The sequence below is a fragment of the Sorex fumeus genome, unplaced genomic scaffold, assembly GCF_029834395.1.
Source record: "Sorex fumeus unplaced genomic scaffold, SorFum_2.1 ptg000072l, whole genome shotgun sequence".
Taxonomy (NCBI): domain Eukaryota; kingdom Metazoa; phylum Chordata; class Mammalia; order Eulipotyphla; family Soricidae; genus Sorex; species Sorex fumeus.
The window spans coordinates 62,190,012-62,217,806 of record NW_026606129.1 but is presented as its reverse complement, the minus strand read 5'-3'; positions in this window follow the sequence as shown (position 1 = coordinate 62,217,806).

The window sequence follows — 27,795 nt, the reverse complement described above, 5'->3', positions numbered from 1 at the left end:
GTATCACCTGCCACTATACTATTTCAGTTTTTAAAATTAGGATTTTTGACTTGTTCTTGGACCACAGCTAGTTGTTCCTAGGGCTTACTCCTGACTCTGTGTTCAAGGATCACTCCTGAATATTATATAACTTAAGTCCAATCATGAATAGCTTTGTAAATGTGTTTACTGCTGTGATTCAATAAAAGAAATTAAAAGAAAAGAATAAGGATCACTCCTGGTAGGGATCATACAAGGTGTCAGAAATCAAGTCCAGTTAGGGGCATACAGAGAAGCACCTTATTTGTTGTACTATAGCTTTGGCCAAATTTTACTTTTGAAAATTGAGAATATCTGTCAAGATCTGAAGAAATGGGAATTTCAGATAAATGAATTTTTTTAAGGAGTTTTATTGGATCACTGTGAGATACAGTTACAAACTTGTATGATTACAATTCCGTCACACAATGCTCAAGCACCCATCCCTGTACCAGTGCATGTTTTCCACCACCATTCTTGCCAATGTTCCACCCACCACCACTAACCCACCCCACTCCCTGCCTCTGTGGCAGGTACAATCCTTCTTACTTTCTCTCTAATTTTGGGCATTCTGATTTGCAGTACAGATAGTAAGAGGTCATTGTGTTTGGTCCTTGGTCTACTTTCAGCACACATCTCCCATCCTGGGCGATCCCTCCAGTCAACATTTACTTAGTGGTTCCTTCTCCATCCCAACTACCTTTCCCCCCAGCAGGTGAGGCTGGCTTCCAAACCATGGTGTGATCCTCCTGGCCCTTATTTCTACTGTCCTTACTTGTTAGTCTCACATTATGCTACTTTGTATTCCACAAATGAGTGCAGTTATTCTATGTCTGTCCCTCTCTTTCTGACTAATTTCATTTAGCATGATACTCTCCATGTACATCCATCTATATGCAAATTGCATGATTTCATCTCTTCTAACAGCTGCATAGTGTTCCAGCTGCATAGTGTTCCACTGTGTAGATGTGCCAGAGTTTCTTCAACCAGTCGTCTGTTCTTGGCCACTGGGTTTCTTTCCAGATTCTAGCTATTGTAAACTGTGCTGCAATAAACATACAAAACGATCCCAGAATTCTTGATACAATTTTATCTCACGGCATCAGCTAGTTCTTAATGTAGCCATGAGCTGAGTGAAAGGCTAAGAACACCAGAAGAAAGTAATTGATAAGGGATTCGAGACCTAATCAGACCATTTGGGCCATCTTACAGTGGCTAAGGAGAGACAAACATTGTAATTTAGAAACTACTGAGGAAGAGAGGTCCCAGTAAACCCACTTAGCTTTTAGAATAGAGCTTAGGTGTCAGTAATGTATCAGCTTTCACAAAATCTTAAAAATGGTCACCAATTATTTCAGTCTCTAATTGAATCATTATTTCCTGTTGGTCAAGTAGGAAGAAAATAAACTCTTCTGTGGAGAAATATAATACCAACTTTAGTCTTTTCAGTAGTTTTTGTGTAATGTCAGCATTCTATACAAAAATACCTGCTATGCACTCAAAAGGAGAGAGAGGGAAATGCCCTGCCACAGAGGCAGGGTGGGATGGGGGAAATGGAGGGTGGGAGGGATACTGGGATCCGTGGTGGTGGGAAATGGGCACTGGTGGAGGGATGGGTGTTTGATCATTGTATAATTGAAACCCAAGCACAAAAATGTGTAAGTCTGAAAAAATAAAATAAAATAAAATTAAATTAAAAAAATACCTGCTATGCCAGGCATTAAGACCAAATGATAAAATCTAAGGGAAAAGACTAAATATAAAAACAGTCCTATATGAATCCAGGGACATAACTTAAAGGATTGAGGTTAATGTTTTGCATGTGTGAGGTCCTGGTTTTGATTCATGGCACTCCCTGCCCAATCCCCCAAATTAAAAAAAAAAGAAAAAAAGTAGATTTAAAAATAGAGGATGCTATCAGAAAAATGGGTTTAAGAACACAATTAGTTAAAAGTTATTAAGGAGCTGGAGTGATAGTACAGTGGGTAAGGATCTGTCTTTTATCCAGTAATCTCAGGTTTGATTCCAGGCATCCCATATGGTCCCCTGAACACCATCAGAAGTGATTCTTGAGTGAAGAAACAGGAATAATTCCTGAACATTTCCAGTTGTGGCCCCCAAGCAAAAACAAAAAAAAAAAGGTGATTCTGAAGCAGGAAGCAAAAGATAATCTTAGTTTTGGATTAGACACTGCAGAATAGAGAATTAGTGAGCTTAAAGTTAGGCAATAAAAATCTTACATTTGGAGTGTGTAAAGGAAAAAATAAGTAGAAAATAATTGTAAGGTCATAGGGCACATATAAAACTTGTATATTATATGTGTAATTTGAGTTTCAAAAGAAAAGGAAAAGGTTTATATGACTAGAAGAAATAATTGAAGATGCACTGAGTAAATAACTTCAACTAATAAAAGGTATTGAAATACATATTCATGCAATTCAAATAAAACAAGTACAAAATATGATAGCAAAAACTGCTGACATTCATAATGATAAAATTTGAATTAAAAGCAAAACAAAGATGAGTTGACTTTAACAGTGACAGAAAAGTGACAGTTGAAAATCTTGATTTTTAAAAGAAATGATAAAAATATATTAGAAAATGTTATTTACTGGAGAATGGGCACTGGTGGAGGTCTTGGTACTCCATCATTGTATGACTAAAACGTAGTTATGAGAGTTTGTAAGTCTGTGGGCTGGAGCTATAGCACAGTGGTAGGGCGCTTGCCTTACGCTAACATGGCTGACACAAGTTCGATTCCTCTGCCCCTCTCGGAGAGCCCGGCAAGCTGCCGAGAGTATCTCGCCTGCACGGCAGAGCCTGGCAAGCTACCTGTGATGTATTCGATATGCCAAACACAGTAACAACAAAGTCTCCAATGGAGACGTTACTGGGCCTGCTCGAGCAAATTGATGAACAACGGGAGGACCGTGACCGTGTAAGTCTGTATCTGTATTTCATGGTGATTCATTAAAAAATATTATTTATAAGTCCCTGGAAGAACATGTTTGCCGAAAGAATTCTATGTCCAGTAAAAATATCGTTGAGAATCAAAGGTGAAATAAAGACATTTTTAGGGCTGGAACGATAGCACAGCGGTAGGGAGTTTGACTTGCACGCAGCCAACATGGCCGACCCGAGTTCGATTCCTCCGCCCCTCTCGGAGAGCCCGGCAAGCTACCGAGAGTATTCGATATGCCAGACACAGTAACAACAAAGTCTCCAATGGAGACGTTACTGGGCCCGCTCGAGCAAATCGATGAACAATGGGAGGACAGTGACAGTGACAGTAGTTAAGTAAAAATGTAGTAAACTTGTTGATGTAAACAACTAAAGAAGCATTCAGGGAAGTTTTTGAGCACAGACATAATGATACTTTATAGATATGCAGGAAAGGATGAAGAGCAGTAGTAAAGTAAAAATGGTAAAAATTGGTAGCTCTATAAAGCTCTATAAAATGGGTAGCTCTATAAAAATATTTAAATGAATAGTTGAACATAAATTTTTCTCTAACAACAACGAAAATAATAAAAGTAATAATAACAATTTACCCAGAGGACATAAACATATTCAGAATTTAAGATACACAACAACATAAACAAAAAAATTAGTAGAATAATAATTGGAATTTAGTATGGTAGGATTCTTCTCTTATCTGGAAAATGGTACAAATAAAGTGATAGATTCTGAATATGTTTTGATTGTCACTGTCACTGTCTTCTTGTTGTTCATTGACTTGCTTGAGCGGGTCCAGTAATGTCTCCATTGTGACAATTGTTACTGTGTTTGGCATATCAAATACGTCATGGGGAGCTTGCCAGGCTTTGCCGTGCAGGTGAGATACTCTTGGTAGTTTGCCGAGCTCTCTGAGAGGGGTGGAGGAATCAAACTCGGGTCAGCCATGTTGGCCACTTGCAAGACAAATGCCCTACAGCTGTGCTACCGCTTTTTTTTAAAGTAGTTTTAAAAAAACCCCAAAATGCATTTTAATAAAAAAGGAGAAAATGAAAGAATGAAACAATGGTAAAAGAATATGAGAAAATAGAAAAAGGAACACGATAGAGAGGGAACAAATAGAAAACAAATAGTAGGGTGGCAGATGTAAATTCAAAAATATTAGTAATTATACAAATATAAATGGTTGAAATATTTTATGAAAATAAAAGTTTGTCAGACTGGACTTTATCTATTTATTTATTTTTGGTTTTTGGACCACACCCAGCTGTGCTCAGGGCTTATGCCTGATTTTGTGTTCAGGATTCACTCCTGGCAGTACTCAGGGGGCAATATGGGATGCAAGGATCAAACCTTGGTTGGCCGCATGTAGTACAAGTGTCTTACCTGTTGTACTATCTCTCTGCCCCATAGACTATCTCTTAAAAGGCAATTTAACATATTCTGCCTATAAGAACTGAGCTTTCACCTGAAGGAAACAGAAAAATAGAAATTGAAGTGAAAATATTATGGAATATAAACACTAAACCAAAGTTCCCAAAGCTGCTTTACTATCCCAGTAGTAGAGAAACTATACTTTGATGCAAAATGCTATTTTGAATAAAGTAGTGACTTAGTAATGATTAATAAAGGGGATGGAATGAAAGTGCAGTGGGGTAAGGTGTTTGCAATGCACGTGGCCTAACCAGTGTTCAATCTCCAGGACCCCATAAGGTTCCCTGATTCTTCCAGGAGTGATACCTGAGCTCAGAGCCAGAAGTAAGCTTGGAGCACAGCTGGGTATAACCCCCAAACAAAAAACAACAACGATAGCAAATAGAATAACAAAACAAATAGAATAACAATAGATACAAATAGAATAACAAAAACAAATAGAATAACAAAACAAATAGAATAACAAAGTAAGAAAAAAATTTGTACACACACAGTGAGTCCATTATTTGAAAGTATATAACTAAAGGAAGAAATAAAGAAATCTATGATCACAGTGAGATTTTTTTAACCCTTTTCTTAGATAAAAATTTTAGCAAATACATAGATACGAGAGTATCATAATTAATTAACATGTATTAGCCTGTATGTGTATATTGCATAACCACCCAACAAAAGAAAATAAAAATATACACAATTTTCTTCCAGGTACATATGGAGAATTTATTAAACTGAACCGTCCTCTGAGTTTATAGCAAGTGCTTTAAAATGTCAAATTATTCTTTCCAAAACCCATAATCCCTATCTAATCATAAGGAAAGTATCAGATATGCAAATTGAAGGAGATTTCATAAAATATGCAATTAACACTGTCAAGGTCATAAAAATAAGAAAAGAGTGAGCTACTTTTATAGACCAGAGGAGACTAAAGCAGCATAATGACTAAAGGCAATGTGCATTCTGGTCTATACTATGGAAGAGTAAAAGGAGTGAAAAAACAGGAGAAATACAAATAAAATTTGAAGCATACATACTGCTAACTGCTAACGTGGGTTTCTAAAGTGTAGCAAACATACCATGGTAATGTAAAATGATATTAGGGTACAGTGTCTAAGGGGTACATGGAAAGAACTTGTACTCTTTACAACTTTTCCATAAATTGGAAATTCTTCTCCTCCCCAAATTTATTAAGAATAAAAAGAAAAAAGAGAGTGAATAGTCGTACAAAATGTCAAAAACTTAACCATAGCTAAGTTGAATAGTCATGCAAAAATGGTCAAAAGCTTTCACCATAGCTAAGTTTCCAATGCAAACAGGTAAAGCTAATCAATGTTATGAGTCAGAAAAAATTCAAATTAAAACCTCAATGTACTATCACAGTATAGCCTCCCACATTACTAATATGGAAAAGACAGAGCATCAAAACTGGTGAGGATGGTGAGTGACATGCACTGCAGGTGGGATTATAAATTAATAAAATCATCACATTAAAATTTTCTTGGCATTGTTAACTAAAACTTCACACATGTCTACCCTATCTCCCAGCACTTCTTGAATAACGCAGGTGTGCTAAAACACCTGGACAAAAATGTTTGGAGTAACTTTATTTATCATAACCCTAAACTAAAATGTCCATATATATTCCAATTTAATTGTAGTTTTATAAAGTTGCTCACAATAATTTATTACATTCAATATTCCAACACCAACCCCACCACCATTACACCTTTCTTCCACCATTATTTTGAATTTTCCCACCAACACCTAAGTCTGTCCCTAGAGCAGGTCCTAAAAAACTTATTTTGTATTGCTTGTTATGAATATTCCACTAAAAATTTCCCAAAACGTTTCCTTAGAGAGATGTGTCTGAAGATTGTTGTATCTCACCCTGGAGCCACTGAGTCCTTGTATAAGAGATTACTAACAGGTTGTTACAGGTTGAGCCTTATGTTCTAATGTATATATGTATCTTTTGATTGAGATTGCCTTCTTCTTCACACCCCATCCAATGTGTGTGCTACTCCTGCCACATCATGATATAGACTATGAGAGGTTGTGTGGCTGTGAATGCTGCCGTGCATTCCAGGAATTCTAAATTTTAAATAGGGTGATGCATCTGGAGTTAGTTTTTTAACTGGATGGTGTCTTTGGGGTCAGGAGGCATCTCTGCAGCTCTTTGCTCTCTTCCAAGATTTATTTGTGAGTCTCTGGATCATAGCCTTTAATGAGCTTATATGGTATCAGAGGAAGTTCCTGGGAGTGACCGCTAGGCTCCCAGAAGAACAGGGAGATGCGAGATGGTGGGGAGGATTCTCGTTCCCGACTGTGAAAGCCTTGAGATTTTGGTCACAAAACTTGCGTTTTCAGCAGATTCATTCTCATGGATGAGACTCATCCTGAGCATGTGAAGACTGGCCATGAGCATGGTAGCGATTGGATTCTGAAAGTTTTTGGTTGCTGGAGCTGTTTAGAGCTCATCCACTCCACTCCCAGGTGCCCTAGATAAGACTCAGTCTGGCACGGGGTCCAGAGATATTTCTGCAGTTTGTTACTTTCTACTGAGATTTATTTGTCGTGTACACTGTCACTGTCCTCCTGTTGTTCATCGGTTTGCTCGAGCTGGCCCAGTAATGTCTCCATTTTAAGACTTGTTGTTACTGTGTTTGGCATATTGAATACCTCACAGGTAGCTTGCCAGGCTTTGCCCTGGGGGCAGAATACTCTCGGTAGCTTGCTGGGCTCTCTGAGAGGGGCGGAGGAATCAAACCCAGCTTGGCCAGGTTGGCTGTGCGCAAGGCAAATGCCCTACCGCTGTGCTATCCCTCCAGCCTGTCATGTACACACATTTATAAACAAGTTGTAACCTAAGCATACAATATACTACTATATATTGATAAAAAACTATGGGCAGGAAAGATAATACAGTGATTAGGGTACTTGTCGTGTATGTGACAGACCTGGATTCAATCCATAGCACTCCATCCATATGGTCCCCTGAGCACCACCTGGAGTAATTCCTGAGTGGAGAGTCAGAATAACCTCTGAGCATCTCAAGGTGTGACCCCAAAACAAAATAAATTATGAACTCCTGTTACAAATAAAAATGAGAGGTTCAAGGCACTTTTTATATAGCTAACATCCATAAACAGCCTAAGTGCTCAAAAATGTTTGGAGTAACTTTACTCCTAAGTGCTCAACAACAGATAGGTAAATAAAATGTAGTGCATACACATAGTAGACTACTACACGTTCACTAGAAACCATGAAAACTTGCCTTTTGCTGCATCATGGGTAGGACTCGAAAGTGTCATGCTAAAGGAAATATATCAGAAGGAGAAAGACATGTACTGAATGATCTCACTCATACGTAGTTCACAAAGAAATGAAGCAATACAATGAACGATGCACTGCGAAAAACTACTCAGACTCTGAAAATAGAACCAAGGTTTCCATGAGGATGAAAAGGGTCCTATGGATAGTGTTAGGAGAGTCCTATAAATATCTCTGTGGAGGGATATTGACACTTGGTGATGGCTGGGGGTAGGGTAACATTGTAACCCTAAAATATGTAAATATTTATATTCCTGTACACTGGTGTTACCTCAATAATTAAACAATTATGAAAAGATACCAAACAAAAATATGATTCTCAAGGTTTAGAGTTGAGGGGGAAATTCATAATTTATGGTTACATTAATTTGAAGTTCAGAAGTAGATTTAAAAGTCAAAGGTGAAAAAAATCAGAGATCGTGGAGGTCAGAATCATGATTATCTCTTGGGTAATGAGCAGTGGAAGAGGGAGCTTTCTGTGTGCTGCTGAGTCATCTAAATGTTAGTCTCATTGATGATTAGGTTGGTATGTTCACTTTATCAAAGACTTCTGAGAAGTGATAATAAGATTTGTGTGAATTAGTTGTATGAATATTATATATTAACTGTATGAATTACATATCAGCAACAAAATGAAAGCTCTAGAAACCTGAATTTCAATATTAAACAATTTTCATCTTACTTTTTAAAATTTTTTTATATATATTTTTATTTTATTTATTTATTGAATCGCTGTGGGAAAAGTTACAAAGCTTTCAGGTTTAGGTCTCGGTCATGAAAATCTCAATCACATTTCCCTTTACCAATACTTATTTTTCACCACGAAGAACCCCAATACACCCCCCTCAACCCCCCCAAATCCCCCCCGCCAAATGTCTGTGGGGCAGATGAATTCTAGTTAACACTCTGTCTACTTTGACTAGCTTCATTGTTTCGATAAAAGTTGCACCATTATTATTTAGACTTTACCCCCCCCCCAAACTCAGCCATGCTGAAAAAGCATTGTGAAATGATCTGCTTCCTACAGCTGGGTTCAAGAATTAAATGATGTCGGTTTTGGATTTCTGCTATTTTATTTATTAACCCTGGAAGTATTTCTACTGAGAGTCAGATAATTAAGAGATTGGTTTCTGTGCTTCTGGGGCCGTGGCCGTGCTGGAGAGCTGCTCATGGGGGGCAACTGGTGGCCTCGGTAGGACGTGAAGGACGGGCCAGAACACCCCCCCCCCCCCCCCCCCCCCCGTCCCATGAGGTATCCATTGCGCCCCCACTCGGCTCAGACCTGCTCTCCACAAGGCTCCCATATGGCTGCCATCTTTCTTTCCAGAGAGGAGAGGGCGTCATCTTACTTTTTAAGTTAAAAATTGCTAAAATAAAAACTACAATTAAGCAAAAATTCTATAAGGCTTAGAAATGGGTTATCTAAGTATTTTTGTTTAATAAAAAGAATTTGGAATCAACTTTGTTGTTGTTGTGTGTGTGTTATTAAAAATAAAAACATGCAGAGTACTCTTAGTAGAAGTGTCTATGTAATACTTTAATGCCTAAGTAATTGGTCTTCTGTGTTTACTCACCACATGAATGAATCCATGGAGACAGGATATGGTTGTTGTACCTAATAAGGCAAAATTAGGCAATAGATTTTCCTTATGTTCTAATATTTTAAAATGTAGAGAGAAATTTTTGAATGCCTGATGATGTTTTTACAAAGTTTAGGACCTCATGGGCTGGAGCGATAGCACAGCGGGTAGGGTGTTTGCCTTGCACGCAGCTGACCTGGGTTCGATTTCTCTGCCCCTCTTGGAGAGTCTGGCAAGCTACTGAGAGTATCCTGCCTGCATGGCAAAGCCTGGCAAGCTACCCGTGACGTATTTGATATGCCAAAAACAGTAACAAGATGTCTCACAATGGAGATGTTACTGGTGCCTGCCCAAGCAAATCTATGAAGAACGTTAGGACAGTGCTACAAACAGTGGAACCTCATGATCAAAGCAAGCTAAGGCTGTTGTTACCCATACTAAGAGAAATTGAAAAGGTAAGTCAGTATTACTGAGAGGAAACTGAGAAGACAATGGGGCATCCAGGGAATGCACAAAAGATTATGTTCATCTGAAGGTGATGTCTTACCTTGATGTATTGATGGAACTTGTTTATCTCTGAATGAATCTCTGGATTGCAGAACTGAATAGACTCAGATCTACAATCTAATGTCCAAAATTTATTATAGATTGCTATGGTCTATATTTATGTTTTATTTCTCTACATTCCACAGATAACTGAGTTTAACCTGTATTTGTGCTTCAGATTTTGGTTTATTTTGCTTAGCATAACACCGTCCAACTTCATCCAAATTGCTGGAAACTTCATGACTAGTGACATTCCTACAAACAGTGAATGAGGGTGCCTTATAGGTTACACCACCTGTCAATACCTATTTTTCTCTTTTCTTTTGGGTATGTCTTTCTTGCTGTGTGTGGTGAAATCTCACTGTTGTTTTGATTTCACAGTAGTCTTTCTAGAAGTATGTATAAGTCAAGTGCTACTCATCCAAATCCCTGGGTAATCTTGGCGGCGATACCTATCTGGTACCTGGAGGAGAGAAGACAGAATCTTTGAAATCGGAGGCTGTGAATTTCAGCACTTTTTATTAAAGGACCTGAGGTTGAGAACTACTGCTTTGCTCTAATGACCAGGAATAGAAATGTGATGTTTAATCCAAGCCAACCTACTAATTTTCACCCGTGTCATTAGCATGCAAACCTTGTTGTTGTCTCATACAATTCCTTTCCTGCTCACTATTATTTCTTCTGAGATTTCTAAGACTATATTCTTTTCCAACAAATCTAAATATGCTTATGTGTTGAATATACACAAAAGGAACATTAAGTTAGTTTAAATATATGTTTATGACTCCCAAGAAGAGTATATGCCTATTGATTCTTTCCAATAATTCTAAAGTTAGGTTTTAGCAGTACAGTTTACCAAACAGAATATTTGCCTTCCCACACAGTTTTCTTATTGGAGCCCTGGAGACTGGTGGCAATGCCAAATAATGTTATGACACATATTTTTTCAGTATAAGGTACTATACTGAAAATGGAAGTGATTGCATAACACAAAGTATATGAAAATGATCACATAACATGTAACAGAAGATTCTCTCATTCTCAATTTTTTTACATGTTTCCTACCCTATAGCCTCAATTTATTGAAGAAATGAGGATAACACAGGTAATTACAGTTTGTGAAAGATAATCTTTGCATCTCTAAGTTTGCATCCCCCCTGGCAAGCTACCCGTGACGTATTCGATATGCCAAACACAGTAATAACAAAGTCTCCAATGGAGACGTTACTGGGCCCACTCGAGCAAATCGATGAAAAACGGGAGGATAGTGACAGTGACAGTGACAGTAAGTTTTGGGCAAAAAAATATAACCTGAAATTTTCTTGGTGGAAAAGAAAAAGAAAAAAAGTAGCAAACAAGACTGGAGCGATAGCATAGCGGATAGGGCATTTGCCTTGCATGTGGCCGAGCTGGGTTCGATTCCCAGCACTCCATATGGTTCTGCGAGCACCACCACGAATTATTCCTGAGTGCATGAGTCAGGAGTAATCTCTGTGCATCGCTGGGTGTGACCCACAAGGAAAAAAAAAAGTAGCAAACAACTACGCATCTTTGTCATTAGGAGGATAATATACAACCAGACACTGGTTCGAGACCAGCTCTTCCAGAACTATTATGATCTTGTGGGAGGGAGTGAGTTGCTAACCATCCCTCTCTCCAGTTACCATATTTCCAAGTATGACATGTAACCATTTCATGGAACTGATAATCATATGAAATAACTCATGAAATGGATAACAAGAGCCTGATACATAAATGTGCAGAAACTTTAGGGGACATGGGGGGGCAGGGAACACTCCTGGCAACATTCTCTTTGGCTGTGCAGGTCTGATGCTTTGGTATTCTTACCTGAGGATGTGGTGCTGTTAAGGTTCAGTAGTGCTGGGGGCCATTCCCAGTGGTACTTGTGGGATCAAATTCAGGTCCTAGTGCATGCCAGACATGCATCCCAGTCCTTTGTGCTATCTTCCTGGTGCCACCATTAATCAATTTATTTTTTTTTGTTCTTGGGCCACACCCTGGAGTGCTCAAAACTTACTACTGGCTCTGCACTCAGAAATCACTCCTGGTGGACTTGGGGGACAATATGGGGTGCTGAGGGTAGAATCCAGGTCAGCCATGGAAAATGCATTACTGCTGTATTTTCGCTCAGGTCCCCACTACTAATGTTTTCTAAGAAACAATTACTATTTTTGGTTTGGGAGCCACAGCCAGTAGTGCTCAGGGACTGCTCTTGGCTCTGTGTTCAGAGGTCGCTCTTGGAAGTGTTAGGGGGACCATATGTGGTACAGGGGATCAAACTGGGATCACCCACATGCAAAACAAATGCCTTAGCCCTTGTTTTATCTCTTTATGCCCCATTATGGAAGTTAAATATGAAATATACTATTGCAAGTTTTTATAAGTGATCATTTACTCCTTTTTTTGGCGGGGGGATTCACACCCGGTGATGCTCAGGAGTTACTGCTGGCTCTACACTCGGGAATTACTCCTGGCTGTGCTTGGTGGACCATATGGGATGCAGGGGATCGAACCTGGGTCGACCGCATGCAAGGTAAATGCCTTACTCACTGTACTATTGCTCTGGCCCTGATCACTTGCTCTTCCGAAGCCCTGTTTGATTTTAAGCAGCCCTCTGAACCAGGTTGATGTTTGTTGTGTGAACTCATCAGGACCTCTATGAGCCATCGCCCTAATCAAAGCTTGAAGTTTTAGAAAATATAACATCTGGGGGCAGAGCCAGAGTACAGCAGGTAGGGCCTTTGCCTTGCACGTGTCCGACCCAGGTTTGATCCTGGCATCCCATATGGTCCTCCAAGTGCTGCCAGGAGGAATTCCTGAGTGCAGAGCCAGGAGTAACCCTTGAACCCCTGAGTATCATTGGGTGTGACACAAAAGCAAAAAAGAATAACAACAACAGTTCTGCAATTGAAATCTGGGAATGTGACTAATGTATAACTGCTTTTTCCCCCTCTGCTTTTTGTTTTGCCTGAGACATGTCCAACATTCTGAGACTTGGATTCAACTCATTTTAGTCTTTGATTATGAAAGAACCATTGGCACATGATGTGTGTGTGTGTGTGTGTGTGTGTGTGTGTGTGTGTGTGTAAATGTACCTTCCAAGAAGTTTTTTCTGAACCTGCTTATTCTATGAATTAAAGTATCTGCTGAGTATTCTCAACTGACTTCCATCCCCTCCCGCTAACTTCCCGTATCAGCTTTTCTAATACTGCTCAGAGTACAGTACCTTCGTGCTATGTAAACTCGAGCTGGAATAAGGCCGATACAACAGCCTCAAATAGAAAATCATAATTTCCTCTCAAGGATTTAAGATTAAAAATAATGGGAACTCGGGAAAAAGGCCTGTCCAATAAGAAAATTTATTTATTTTCCTTGTGATAATTTCTTATTTGAAGGCAATTTAAAAGTCAGAGTAGGCTTCAGGGGATATATGTAGTGGGAGAAAGGGAACCAAATCCCAAACGTATTCAAATAATTTCTTAAATATCACAAACATTCTTCACTCTTTTTACTCCCATAAACGGGCCCCCCTATCCTGTTAGCAGTTCATGGAATGGTAATTATAAGAATTTTAGTAGACAGTGATATTCAATACCCCTCCTCTTTTTTGGTATGGGGCATACCCAGCTCTACTCAGGACTTATTCTTGGCTCTGTGCTCAAGGATCAATCCTGGTGATACTCAGGGACTCATAAATAGTGCCATGGATACAATGAGGGTCAGCCTCATGCAAAGAAATTGCCTTAATCCTTGTATTATGACTCCATCTGGATTTCAGACTTTCTGATCACTGATCCATGGTTGAAGACACCGTTGGTAATAACCATTGCCTAGTAAGTCTTCCAACAGAAGATACAGGGCTCTTTATGAACCCTGAAATTTCACTTGTCTTGACCTCATTGCTGTGGTAAACAAATATGCCTATTAATCTGTCACTTTTCTGTTTGAGTACAGAGTTTGATAGCACAGCATTATATTTTCTGGGCTAAATCCAAAAAGAGATAGGCCAGTTCACCTCTGTACACAAAGTTTGGGGAAATGACATGACAGCCACTGTTACTATTACTAATAATAGGAACTCTAAGTAAAGTAAAGTAAAGGCCCTCCCGTTGAACGTCGATTTGCTCCAGCAGGCCCAGTAAGGTCTCCATTGGAGACTTTGTTGTTACTGTGTCTGGCATAACGAATACTCTCGGTAGCTTGCCGGGCTCTCCGAGAGGGGCGGAGGAATCGAACTCGGGTCGGCCATGTTGGCCGCTTGTAAGGCGAACGCCCTACGGGCTGTGCTATTGCTCCAGCCCTCCGCTGTGCTGGTGTTTTATGCACACATGCTGTATAAAGGTGTTCATTAAGACTGAACAGGAAGTGCGATTTTCTTCTTGCTCTGCCCCTCCCCACCACCAGAGGGAGACTCAATGATTTCTGTTTCCAGGTGATTTCGGAATCTCAAATTGACATTTCCATTTAATTTATCCATTTTTTAGTGCCAGCAGTCAACTCCTCAGGAAGATCTGCAGAGGCTGGAATGAGTAACGTGGGTAGGGCACACCGCCGACCCGGGTTCAATCCTTGGCACGCTATATCTAGCCCGCCAGGAGTGATTCTTGAACACAAAGCTAGGAGTAAGCCCTGAGCCCCACCTGGTGTGGCCCCAAAATCGGCTCCCCCAAAAAGATCCCTAGAAAGAGCTTGATCAAAGTTTGTTAGATTTAATATCGTGTGTGTGTGTTTGTGTGGTGGGAGGATGTCAGAAAGGAAAGAAATATTTTACTTTTTTTAAAAAAAACTAAATTTATTTATTGAGTCACCGTGAGAGCAGTTACAAAGCTTTCGGTTTAAGTCTTAGTCATACAATGATGAAACACCTGTCCCTTTACCAGTGCACATTTCCCACCACCAAAAACTCCAAAATACTCTCCATCCCACCCCTTCCCTACCGGTGTGGCAGGTGGTTTCTACATTACTTTCTCTCTACTTTGATTACATTCAATATTTCGACACTAGATCCACCATTATTATTTGGGATTTTACTCCAACACTCCCATCTGCCGAAAAGGCAACATTAGACAATTTGTTTTCTATTGCTGATAATGGATAGTATACAATGTATACCACAGCTGCACGATTTTGGAATTCTGAAATCTTAATAATTAAATCTGGAAGGATTTCTGCCCAAAGCCTTCTGGTTGCAAGATTTGTTTCTGAGTGTCTGGCATCATGGTTTAAGCTGCCTGTTGAGAAGCCAGAGGGCTCATTTGTGGGCGGCTACTCTGGGTCTTGTTGGGGCGGGGAGAAAAGGGCCAGCCCCGCCATCATCCCATGAGGCCTTGCATGTCTCCTCACTGCAGGGCCCCTACCTGGTTGTCCATTGGCCTCTGGAAGATGGTGGACACCACGCCGCCAGGGGGAATGGGCCAAGGCATGAAACCCATTCCCGCCTGGGGTGGCCCCGGGGCTGTTCACATAATGTGGAGTCCGGACAGATTTCTCCCCAAAACCACTGGATTGTGAGATTTGTTTCTGAGTCTCTGGGATCATGGTTTAAGCTGCTTGTTGAGTAGCGGAATATTTTACTTTTATTTTAAAATGATTTATCACTGTTTAACAATACTTTCAGGGGCATAATTGTATGCCTCTATATGTGTGTAAGATTCACCGCACCCATAATGAAAATGCCAGTCCCATCACATTATAAAAAAAGAGCCATCTACCCATTCTTCCTTTCTGCCCCCACAGCCATTACCACCACTGATTGACAAACACCGTATATTTCACTGATCCTAGGAATAAATAGTTTTGTTACTTTTTGCCAGTTCATTTGCTTCAGTTATTTATATTCACATATAATTGAAATCATTGGGCAATTGTCTGTCACTTTCTTATTTCACTTTGCATAATCATCTTTGCTTTCATCCACTTAGTTCCATTAAATGTGGTTTCATCTTCTTAAATAGCAGAATAGGGTCCTATTAAATTTATATAGAATCATTCACATAACTTTTTCTTTACTGAGATAACATGGATTTACCAGAGTATAAATGTTTGTGTTTTAGGAATATAATCTTACCAAACCACACACACCACCACATCCCACAGCTTCTTTATCCAGTCACTTCTCAACGGGTATTTGAGTTTTTTCTAAGTTGTCATGTCTTTTAATCACGATCACGATCACGACCACCCTGTTGTTCGTCGATTGCCTTGAGCAGGTGCCAGTAACGTCTTCTTCGTCCTAGCCCTGAGATTTTTTTTTTTTAAAGTGCCATATTCAAGGCTCTTTCAGGGTTAGGAGAATGAGACCCATCATTGTTACTGGTATTTGGCATATTGGGTATACCATGGGGAGTTTGCCAGACTCTGCCGTGTGGGCATGTTACATTTGGTAGCCTGCCAGTTTGTCCAAGTAGGAATGAGATGATAAGATGTCACGCAGCCGCAAATGCGGCCGCGCGATTCCGGGAGCTGAGTGTGATGATCTCTGGATCCTGGCCGTTGTTGGAGTTACACGGCAGTTGGTGGGTGTAACTGTCTAGTTAATGTCTTTTAATATAGGACTTTATTCAACTTTTTTCTTTTTTGGTTTTTGGGCTATATTTGACAATGCTCAGGGTTCAATGCTGGCTGTGTGCTCAGAGATCACTCCTGGCAGTGCTTAACCATATGTAGTGTTAGGGACCAAATAGGTTGGTCTTACTCCCTGCACTATCTCTTCAACCCTTCAATGTGTCTGTCTTATAGAAGAGGTCTGTTGATAGTAAACTCAGTTAGTTTTTGTTTGTCAAAAAGGTCTTTATTTGGGGGTATGGTGCTGCCTGCAGGTCAATCTGTACCTGTGAGGCGAGTGCATCAGCAGCCTGATGGTGCCGTCAGATTTCCAGATACCCCAAAATTGCTGCTGTGCCTTTGGCCAGAGCCCAAAAACTTGGGGCAAAGTTTACCAAGAAAGTAAAAGGCCAAAAGTTAGGTATGTGGGAAACACACCCACAAACCACCTCCGGCTCAGCTATATAATTGGAGGCATGGCCTCTCTGGTTCCTGATTGATCTGCTTAACGGCCATGATCCCAGAGACTGAGAAACAAATCTTGAAACCCAGCGACTTTTGGCAGAAATGCGTCCAGTCCCTGCAGTAGGTTAACGGTGCTGGGCCAACCCAGGTGGGAATAGGTTTCGTGCCTTGGCCTGTTCCCCCCGGCGGCCCAGTGGCTGCCATCCTTCAGAGGCCACTGGACAGTCAGGATTGGGCCCGCAGTGATGAGACACACAGGGCCTCACAGGATGGGGGTGGAGCCGGTTCTGTCCTCCCCACCCCAACGAGACCCCAAGTCATAGCCCATGAATGGCCTCTCTGGCTCCTGATCTGGCTCCTGCTTAACAGCCATGATCCCAGAGACTCAGAAACAAATCTCGAAACCCAGTGGCTTTTGGCAGAAATGTGTCCGGACCACACAGTACGTTACTGTCGCCGGCCACCCCAGGGGGAAAAGGGTGTTGTGACTCTGCCTGCTTCCCCTTGGTGGCTTGGTGGCCATCATCCTCCAGAGGCCATTGGACAGTCAGGCTTGGGCCAGCAGTGACAAAACTTGTTGGGCCTCACAGGATGGGGAGGGGGAGCCGGGCCTGTCCTCCCCACCCCAACGAGACCCCAAATCATCGCCCATGGACAGCCTCTCTGGCTCCTGATCAAGCTGCTTAATGGCCATGATCCCAGAGACTCAGAAACAAATCTCGAAACCCAGCAGCTTTTGGCAGAAATGCGTCTGGATCCTTCACTTGGTTACTGTTGCTGGACCACCCCAGAGGGGAAAGGGTTTTTTCCCTCCACCTGCTCCCTCTTGGCGGCTTGATGGCTGTCATCCTCCAGAGGCCATTGGACAGTCAGGTCTGGGTCCTCAGTGATGAAACTTGTTGGGCCTCACGGGATGGGGGTGGAACTGGGCCTGTCCTCCCCACCCCAACAAGACCCCAAGTCATCGCCCACAAATGGCCTCTTTGGCTCCTGTTCAAGCTGCTCAATGGCCATGATCCCAGAGACTCAGGAGCAAATCTCGAAACCCTGTGGCTTTTGGCAGAAATCCCTCCAGATTTCAGTGTTAAAATTTCGGAATTTCAAAATCACATGGCCCTACTGCAGCCACGCGACATCATATGTTATTCATAACCAGCAATAGAACACAAATTGTCTACTGTTGCCTTTTCAGCAGATCTGAGAGTTGGGGTAAAATCTCAAATAATAATGGTGGGTCTGGTGTCGAAATATTGAATGTGATCAAAGTAGAGAGAGAGTAATGTGGAAATCATCTACCCCACAGGTAGGGGGAGGGTGTGGGATGGTGGTATACTGGGGTTTTTGGTGGTGGAGAATGGGCACTTGGTGAAGGTACGGGTGTTTCATTGTATGACCAAGACTTAGACCCAAAAGCTTTGTAACTGCTCTCACGGTGATTCAATAAATAAAATTATTAAAAAAAGAAAAGAAAGAAAAAAAGTCTTTATTTCACCATTATACTTGAATGATAAATTTGTAGGGTATTCTGGCAGTTTTTATCTTCTAGTAGTGTGAATTCCATTACGCTCTCTGCTAGTCTGTATGATTTTAACTGATGAAAGCCTTATTGAAGTGTCTTTATGTGTTACTTTCTTTTCTCTGACAGCCTTCAATATTTTTTCTTATCATTGACTTTGATAATTAAACAATGATGTGTCTTGGTGTAGGAAACTTTGTATTCATAAATTTTGGTGTTTTCTCAATTTTATGGACTTATATGGTTAATTTTTCTTATATCTGTGGAAGTCTTTGAGATTATTTCTTCGAATATAGTCTCTTTTCATTTCTCTCTCCCTTCACTTTCTGAAATTCCTATTATCCTGACGTATTTCCAGTGAAGTTTGATATTTCTCATGGAATTTCTTCGTTTTTTACTATTTTTTCCATTTCTCTCCTCTTCTATTTAACTCATTACTTTAATCATTTTAATTTTCATTTTCTAATGGTCTTCGCTCTGAGGCATTGTGTTTACTATGAACAGATCTGCTCTATAAGAAATGTTGAAAGGAATTCCATATAAAACAAACAAACAAACAGAACAACACAAAACCTTGAGCAAGATGATAAATAGTAATACAGTAGCAGAAATATAAATAACAAAAAAATTAAATAACAGCAAAATATGAAAGGGAAGATATGAACTGAACCTATGCAGGCAAACGGTGGGTGATAAGTCACAAAAATGAACTATTTTATATGTAGTAGGTTTGATATGACTCTCATGTTAATTACAAAACAAAAATCTTAGAGAAAAATTATTTAAAATATAAGTAAATGGAGAGAAACACCAGGAAAAACATTCCATATGCAAGTTAAACTTGTTCAGTTTACTCTTGCTCTTTTAAAATTTCTTTTAAGATTGATTTATGAGTCTCTGAAACATCGCTGGTAGATAAGCTTACATGTGGTGCTGGTGGAAGGTGGATGTAGCTGCTGGGGTTTCCCTCTAGAAGCACAGGAAGGTGGGGGAAAATTGCTCATCCCCACTCTGAGAAGACCTAGAGTTTTCAGCCACAAAGACCTGTGTACCTGAAGCTTTTGGCAGACTAGGTTCTCCGTGACATTCAGTCCTGAGGTGGTGGGGTAGCTTTGGGATGTAAGAGCTGTTGTTTGGCGGGAGCTGTCCTGCACCACTGCAAGGTGCCCCGAGACCTCAGCAGGAAACAGGTGTCTGAGAAATTTTTACTTATTTATTTATTTATATTAGTGAAACACTGTGAGGTACAGTTGTAGACTTACAAACTTTCATGCTTGGATTTCAGTTATACAATGATCGAGTACCCATCCCTCCACCAGTGCCCATTCTCCACCACCAATGATCCCAGTAGCCCTCCTACCCCTCAACCCCATCCCCCTTACCCCGCCTCACCTTTGTGTGTCTGAGAAGTTTTTGCAGCTAAGTGATCTCATTTGAGATTTATTAATGAGTCTCTGGAACAAGGCCAATAGTTGAACTCACATGACAGCATCTTGTAATACTATACTCTTAATACTAGTGTTTCTGTTTATTCATCTTTTGTATTCTTAAAGGTGATACTGTGAATTTATTATTAGTCATCTTTTAAAAATATAATCATAATGGGAGGGAGAGGTTGATTAGAAAATAAAAGGCTTCATTGATCAATGTTACTAGTGGAGGTGTGGATGAGAGGTTGCTAGCCCAGACCTGGAGTAGAATCATGAAAATGTACAGCCCCATGCTACCCTGTTTCCTTCTGATGCCTCTGCTGACCTTTATTTGAATCCAAAACATTTATTTATCTAGGTCAGTTCAGAATCTGAGCTAGTTTCAGAAGGATGGGGGTGGGGTGGAGTCTACAAAACAAAATTACTACTAACACCCACCGTTTGCAGTCTACAGTGAGTGCTGTCAACAGATACAGCTGCCACTGGCCTACAAGACTCAGACTCTCTCTCTCTCTCTCTCTCTCTCTTCCTTCCCCCCCTCCACTCTCTACGCCCCACAAAGAGCTCCATTTCTGCTTGTAGCACAGTTTCCACCCCCATCTAATGGGTTATTGAGTTTGCGAACTGTAAATTCCACAGGCTCTCAGGGTCTCTCAGCAATGGCTTCAAGTCTGCACCATACCTTGTGTTTCTTCATCAGTCTTCTCTCTTTCAATTATTTAGCCATTGTTTCATTCTCTCACCTTCAGATATGTGGATGCAAATTTCGCAGGTAAACTAAGTTGTGAGCTGGTGAAATTTTACTGAGATAGATAATGTATTTCTAGTGCTTAATGGGAAGCTTTGCTCACTGGAATCTATTGTCACTTCTCCAAAGCCTTAACATTTTTAGAGAATGGTGTTTTTAAGGCAAGTCTTATAAGACAAACTCATTGGAGTGCTGCTGAGTTAGTTGAACCCTAATTTATTGTTGGACACAAGAGGAACAGGCTAGCAACCAATCTTGATTTAAAAAAAATATTAGCAACCTGTAACAACATGTTAGTAATCTCTTACACAGGCCTTAATGGCTCTAGTGAGATACAACAATCTTCACACATTTTCTTCTAAGAAATGTTATTTTAAAAATCATTTTTAGCATATTATTCATAACAAGCATTACAGAATAAATTATTTAGGGCATACTATTGGGGCAGGCTTGTTTGGGAAAATTCAAAATAATGGTGGTGGAATTGGTGTTGGAATATTGAATGTAATAAATTATTGTGAACAACTTTATAAAATAAAATAAAAGAAATAAAAATAAAAATTAAGTAGGGGAAGAAGAATAGACAATGTTAATTCAGTCTTTAAAATTTTTTAATTTTATTTTATAAGGTAGTTGACAATATTTGATTACATTTAATATTCAAACACAAATCCACCACCATTACACTTTCCCACCACCATACTTTGGGTGTTTCCATCCCGAACCCCGATCCCTGCCCCAAAGCATAACTAAATAGTGTATTATTTCCCTCAAAGATTGGTTGCCTCATATTTTGAATTCCATCAAATGTGGTGCAGTAGTACTTTTGGACGGGGTGTAGCAATAGCACAGTGGGTAGGGCATTTGCCTTGCATGCGGCTGACCTGGGTTCAATTCCTCTGTCCCTCTTGGAGAGCCCGGCAAGCTACCAAGAGTATCCTGCCCGCATGGCAGAGCCTGGCAAGCTACCAGTGGCATCTTCGATATGCCAATAACAGTAACAACAATTCTCACAATGGAGATGTTACTGGTGCCCACTTGAGAAAATCAATGAACAACAGGATGACAGTGCTACAGTGCTACTCTTGGACTATGGGTAGACTGTGTCCTATGAAATGTTGTGTGGCCACAAATGCGGCCGTGTGCTCCAGGGAAAGGTTTACTTGTGGGTGAGGCTCGGTCCACGCATGTGGAGAGCAGCTGAGAGCAGGACGGTGGTTGGGTTCTGGAGGTTTTCGACTGCTGGGGCTGGGGTGGGGAGGGGTACCCCAAGTGAAACAGCCTGGCACACAGTCCAGAAGCATGGGTATGGTGAGCCTCATGTTGCTCCCTTCCGGGAGAGAAGGATGTGTAACCTGGATGGTAGCTGATGATGAGATTATCTGGCACTAGTCAGGGGTAGCTTATGGGTGTGACAGCTGAGTCACCAATGCGAGGGGTGGGGGGAAAGGGGAGGGGAGGGATACGGGCAGAGGTAAGTTTATTGTCTTAACTGTTAGAAGTGTTATTCTTCAGATCCAGCAAAAATATTATTTATAGTTTTGTCCCAGTATCACTTAGCACAGGACAAGAAAGCCAGTTTAGTCTGGGTTTTTAGGATGGTGTTGAGTAACTTCCTGCTATGATATATTAAGATTGAGCTAGATTATTTATATCACCATCCCCTACATTCCTCAGTCTTCAAATAACCAAATTTTCCTAGTTATACAAGTAACATAAATGCCCTATTTTTGTCCTGTCACTAGTTAGCACTTCATTATCACCCCTCTGCATGTTCCCCAAATTTATTGTATGAATTTTTATTAAGGTTCTAGGTGATAAGGAAGCAACTTTTATTAGTTTGAGAAACTAAACTATGTCCATTGTGATTAGTCTCCAGAAAAGGTTTAGATGAGCTTTATTCAAGACGTGTAGAGCAGGTATTTTAAAAGTATGTGTCACCTTGATGTGCAGAATCAAATGTCTGTGGACCTTATGAGAAATTTGCCATTACTTAAAAAATGTAGGTTACATAAATTTAGGGTCATCACCAGAAATAACCTATGTATGAGAGAAACCTATTTTAAGGCACAGTAAACATCTTGAGACAAGCTTTTGCTATTGTAGTCATCTCCACATTGTCATATGAAAGCCTATACTTCTCCTTCCTTGATACCCTTGGCAACTTAGACTTAATTTATGATGTTTACTTTACAATTACTAGTCTTGTAAAGTCTCCAATATAATGTTATTAAAATTTTTTTCCTACTGATTTGTCTGATTACCTCAAGAAGACTCCAGGGGGATGAGGGAATTTCCCCTTGCATACCAATAACTATATCTAATGCAAAGTGTAACAAATCTGGTTGGAATAATGTCTAATCAGTGTTATTTGGGACACACCTTCCCCCAAGACTGAAATATCATTTCAGGGACTCAAAGAGAGTTCAGGAAAACAGGTTGGTGATATCTATGCTGTTTCTTCCTATCCTGGGTTCATTTGAGGGAGGTTAGTACTGAAATCATTCTCCTTCCCTCCACACCAGACTTGGCTACTGGAACTTCAGATAGTCAGCACAGCATTAATCTTAGTTTCCCAGCACCCCCTAATTCCCAATTTCCCAATGCACAGATCTTCAGCACCTTCATATGCCACCAAAGATCTTGTCAAATCATGGGTTCTATGCAAGAATGTGGTCTGGGTATTTTTCTTCATTGAGATTAGGCAACTTTCTTTCTACTTCCATTTTTGTAAACATCTTTCTTTGCTACAACCAGATTCTAGCATTCTAATATATGCAGCTGTTAAAATCACAGGTATGCTGATGTTGACATTATTACTTGCTCCAAAATTATTGATGCATTGGAGCTCTCTAAGCTTATTTCTTAGCTATTGGAAATGATAATATCCTACCACACAAGATTGTGAAGAGAAATAAAGCAGGGTTTACCCTGTGCCCAGAACTTGGTCGGACTTCAGTGTGCGACAGTTATTATTTAATTGTTATATTTCTATGTTATTGGAGGGTTATTTTTTAATAAGAGAAATAGCCAGAGAGATGAATGGCTCTGAGCGAAGAGTGGGAGGGGAAGAGAGAGAGGGAGGGAGAGAGGGAAAGATAGAAGTGGCTAGAAAGAGAGGAGGAGAAAGAGAGAGAACAAAAGAAAGAGCCTATATTGGTGGCAAGGGAAAAGGAACTGGAGTTCTCCTGGGTACAGTCTTGGCTCCACTTTAAGAGGAAGAGCAGAAAAATAACAGTTAGAGACAATTTACTTTCCAGCTATTTATTCCTTTACCTTTAAGTTTCCATTTTAAGGTAGTTCAGGACTTCCCTCACTCAGGAATTTACAAGTTATATCTCTTGCTTAATTTTATAAATGAAGTTTTATATAAACAAAGTTTCTTTTGAACACAGTTGTGTTGTATCTTGAAAGAAAAGTGTCTTTCCTCCTGTACAATCTCTCCAATTAGTTTTGATTTTTAAAAATTATTGAGAAGGAGCGGTAGCACAGCGGGTAGGGCGTCTGCCTTGCACGCGGCCAACATGGCCGACCCGAGTTCGATTCCTCTGCCCCTCTCGGAGAGCCCGGCAAGCTACCGAGAGTATTTGATATGCCAAACACAGTAACAACAAAGTCTCCAATGGAGACGTTACTGGGCCCGCTCGAGCAAATCGACGATCAACGGGATGACCTTTACCTTTACCTTTACCTTTACCTTATTCTTTGAGAATATGTTCACTTACCATATGATTCATTCTTTTTTTGGTGTGGAGGGGAGGGGCTATTGGGCACACCTGGCTATGTCCTCAGGGATTATTCCTGGTGGTTCTCAGGAAATTATATGTGGTTGGGAACTGAATCTGAGTTGACTGTATGCAAGGCAATTGTCTTCCTGCTATAAACATCCCCCACCTCTGCAACCCGTATCTGTTAGCAGTTGCTCTGCATTTTCATGCAGGTCCCTCAGCTCCAAGCAATCACTAATCTAATTTCTGTCTCAATAGAGGTGTTTAATTTAGACATTTAATATAAATGCAATCATACAAACTTGATAAGTGGTAATTGACTTATCTTACTTAGCATAAAATTTTCAACTTCATCCATGTCTTTGCATGTATTAGTCCTTTAATCCTTTATCTTGTGAAATATTTCACTGCCCATTACTTGGTGGTATTAGGGTTGTTTTTATATTTTGACTTTAAAGAGTAATGTTGCTGATTGATCTGACATCTTAAACTCAGGCATGTGGACCATGGCAGCCTGAAGTCTGGATCCCACACAAAGAGAAGACTAGAACCTCAGCATTCACCCTTGGAACTACACCTCATGGCATCCTTTAAAAATATCTACCCCCCAAACCATGTGGATGTACCAGCATCCATGCAAAGAAGTTACTTCATCTATATCATATATTAGAGGTACCAGTGAACCCAGGCCTTACATTTCTTCATGTCTCCATAAATCACTGTAACATACAAAGACAGCCTCACTGCCAGGTTCTGAACATATAACAACACACAATAAAAACTCCAAACCTCAAAGATCACAATGATGAAACAACACAGACACTCATCAGGCTTATTGAGTGAAGTCTCTAGCCCAAATGAATCAAACAGTAATAATGAACTATATAACCTGTCAGACAAGGAATTCAGAATGAAGTTGTTAAGGATGCATGAGGAACTCAAAGACGCAACGGAACGTACTGCCAATAAAATGCAAGAGGATATAAGAGCAAGCACTGTAGCACTGTAGTACTGTCCTCCTGTTGTTCATTGATTTGCTCGAGTGGGCACCAGTAACGTCTCACAACAAATTGTGAGACTTGTTGCTACTATTTTTGGCATATTGAATATGTCATGGGTACAATGCTCCGGGTTGCCACCCTCAAATGCCTCCTCCGGCTTCTGACTGACCATGAACCCAGAGGCACACATACTAATTTCAGAACCCATGGGCTTCTGGCAGTAATCCTTCTGGGTTTTTTACTAAAATATTAGAATTCCAAATTCGCGTGGCCGCTAAGGTGGCCACAAAACATCATATGCTCTTCATAATCAACATTGGAAAACAAATTTTCTAATGATGACTTTGTGGCAGGTCTGAATGTTGGGGAAAATTTCAGGTAACAGTGGTGGGTCTTTTGTCGTAATATTGAATGTGATCGAGAGAGAGAGAGAGAGAGAGAGAGAGAGAGAGTAAAGTGCAAATCTGCCACACAGGTGGGAGGTGGGTGGGAGGGGGGTATACTGGGGTTCTTGGTGGTGGAAAATGTGCACTGGTGAAGGGACGGGTGTTTGATCATTGTATGACTGACTGAGACTTGAACTGAAAGGCTTTGTTGCTGTTCTCTATTTGTGATTCAACTAATAAATAAAAAATAAACACTGTTTTATAACATACATGAAATAAAAAATATAAAAAATAAATAAAATAAAAAAAAAGAATACGTCATGGGTAGCTTTCCAGGCTTTGCCATGTGGGTGATATATTCTCGGTAGCTTGCTGGGCTCTCTGAGAGGGGCAGAGGAATCAAACCGGGCCAGCCATGTGCAAGGCAAATGCCCTACCCACTGTGCAAACGCTCCAGCCCAGAAGAGCAAAAATGAGGAAAATACAAATGAAAATACAAACAGAAATGACAGACCTGAAAAACTTAGTAGGTGAAATGAAAAATTCCTGGAAGGTCTCAACAGCAGAGTAACAGCTGCTGAGGACAGAATCAGAGCGTTCCAGCTGAGGTACAGAGAATCGCTAGACAACAGTAAAGATGGAAAAGAGCCTCAAAATAAATCAACAGATATCAAGAGAAAAACTGAAATGAAGCCAAAAAGAACAACATAAGAATCATTGGAGTTTCAGAGGGACAGGAAAAAAAATCCTGATGAAGAAGCAACTGTCAAAGCCGCTGTTGATATTCCCAGTGCTAAAGAGCACATGCACCAGATTCTGGAGGCCCAAAGGGTACAAGCTAAAAGAAATCCAAATAAAAATACTCTGAGACACATCCTAATCAGAATGACAAAAAACATAGATAAAGATACAATACTGAAAGCAGCAAGATCAAAGAAGGAAACTGCTTATAAAAGAGCATCATTAAGATTTATAGGGGCTGGAGTGATAGAAGTGGATAGGGCATTTGCCTTGTATGTGGCCCATCCAAGTTCAATTCCCAGCATCTCATATTGTCTCCCTAGCATCACCAGGAGTAATTCCTGAGTGCATGAGCCAGGAGACCAGGAATAACTCCTGTGCATTGCCGGGTGTGACCCAAAAAGCAAAAAAACAAAAACAAAAAACAAGATTTACTACAGACTTATCTGACAAAACTCTTCAGGCCCAAAGACAGTGTGTTTGTGTGTGTGTGTGGGGAAGTCGGGGGCGTGATATAGTGAAAAACTTTAGGGAAATGAATGCCTCACCCATAATACTTTACCCATATAGACTCTCATTCATACTTGAAGGAAACATACACAGCTTCACAAACAAATGACAACTCAGGAAAGTCATAGGTTCAATGTCATGATTACAGGAAAAACTAAACAGGACACTTTAAGGCAAGACAAGCCCCTCAAACACACCGAACTCCTGCAGATATAGGGGACAAAACCCCATAACAATAATCTCTCTCGATTTCAATGGGCTAAATGCACCAATTAAAAGATAGTGAGTGTCAGGATAGATATGAAAATTGAACCCAACATTCTGCTGGGACAAACACAGACTCAAAGTCAAAGGCTGGAAAACAATTCTACAAGCAAACAACTCCATCAAAAAAGCTGAGGTGGTCATACTAGTATCAGACCACAAGACTTCAAGTTGAAGGTTATGAGAGAGAGTATAGGGCAGTTCTTAATGATTAAGGAATCTGTACAACAGAAAAGAACTAAATGTATACGCACCTAACAAGGGCCCAGTAAAATACTTAAAACAATTGCTCGCAGACTTGAAGAAAGGCATTGATAGCACACAGTAATAGCTGGAAATTTCAACACTGCGTTATCACCTCTAGATAGACAACCAGACTACAGCTCGGCAAGGACATACTTTATTGGAAGGAAGAAATGGAAGAGAGGGGTTTAGTTTACATATGAAAGAGAAGGGTTTACTATATATACAGTTAGTCACCCCAAAAGCTGAATACACTGTCTTTTCCAGTGCACAGCAAACATTCTCCAAGATAGAGCATATGCAAGACCACAAAAATAAGAGGATAGAAATTGTATCAGG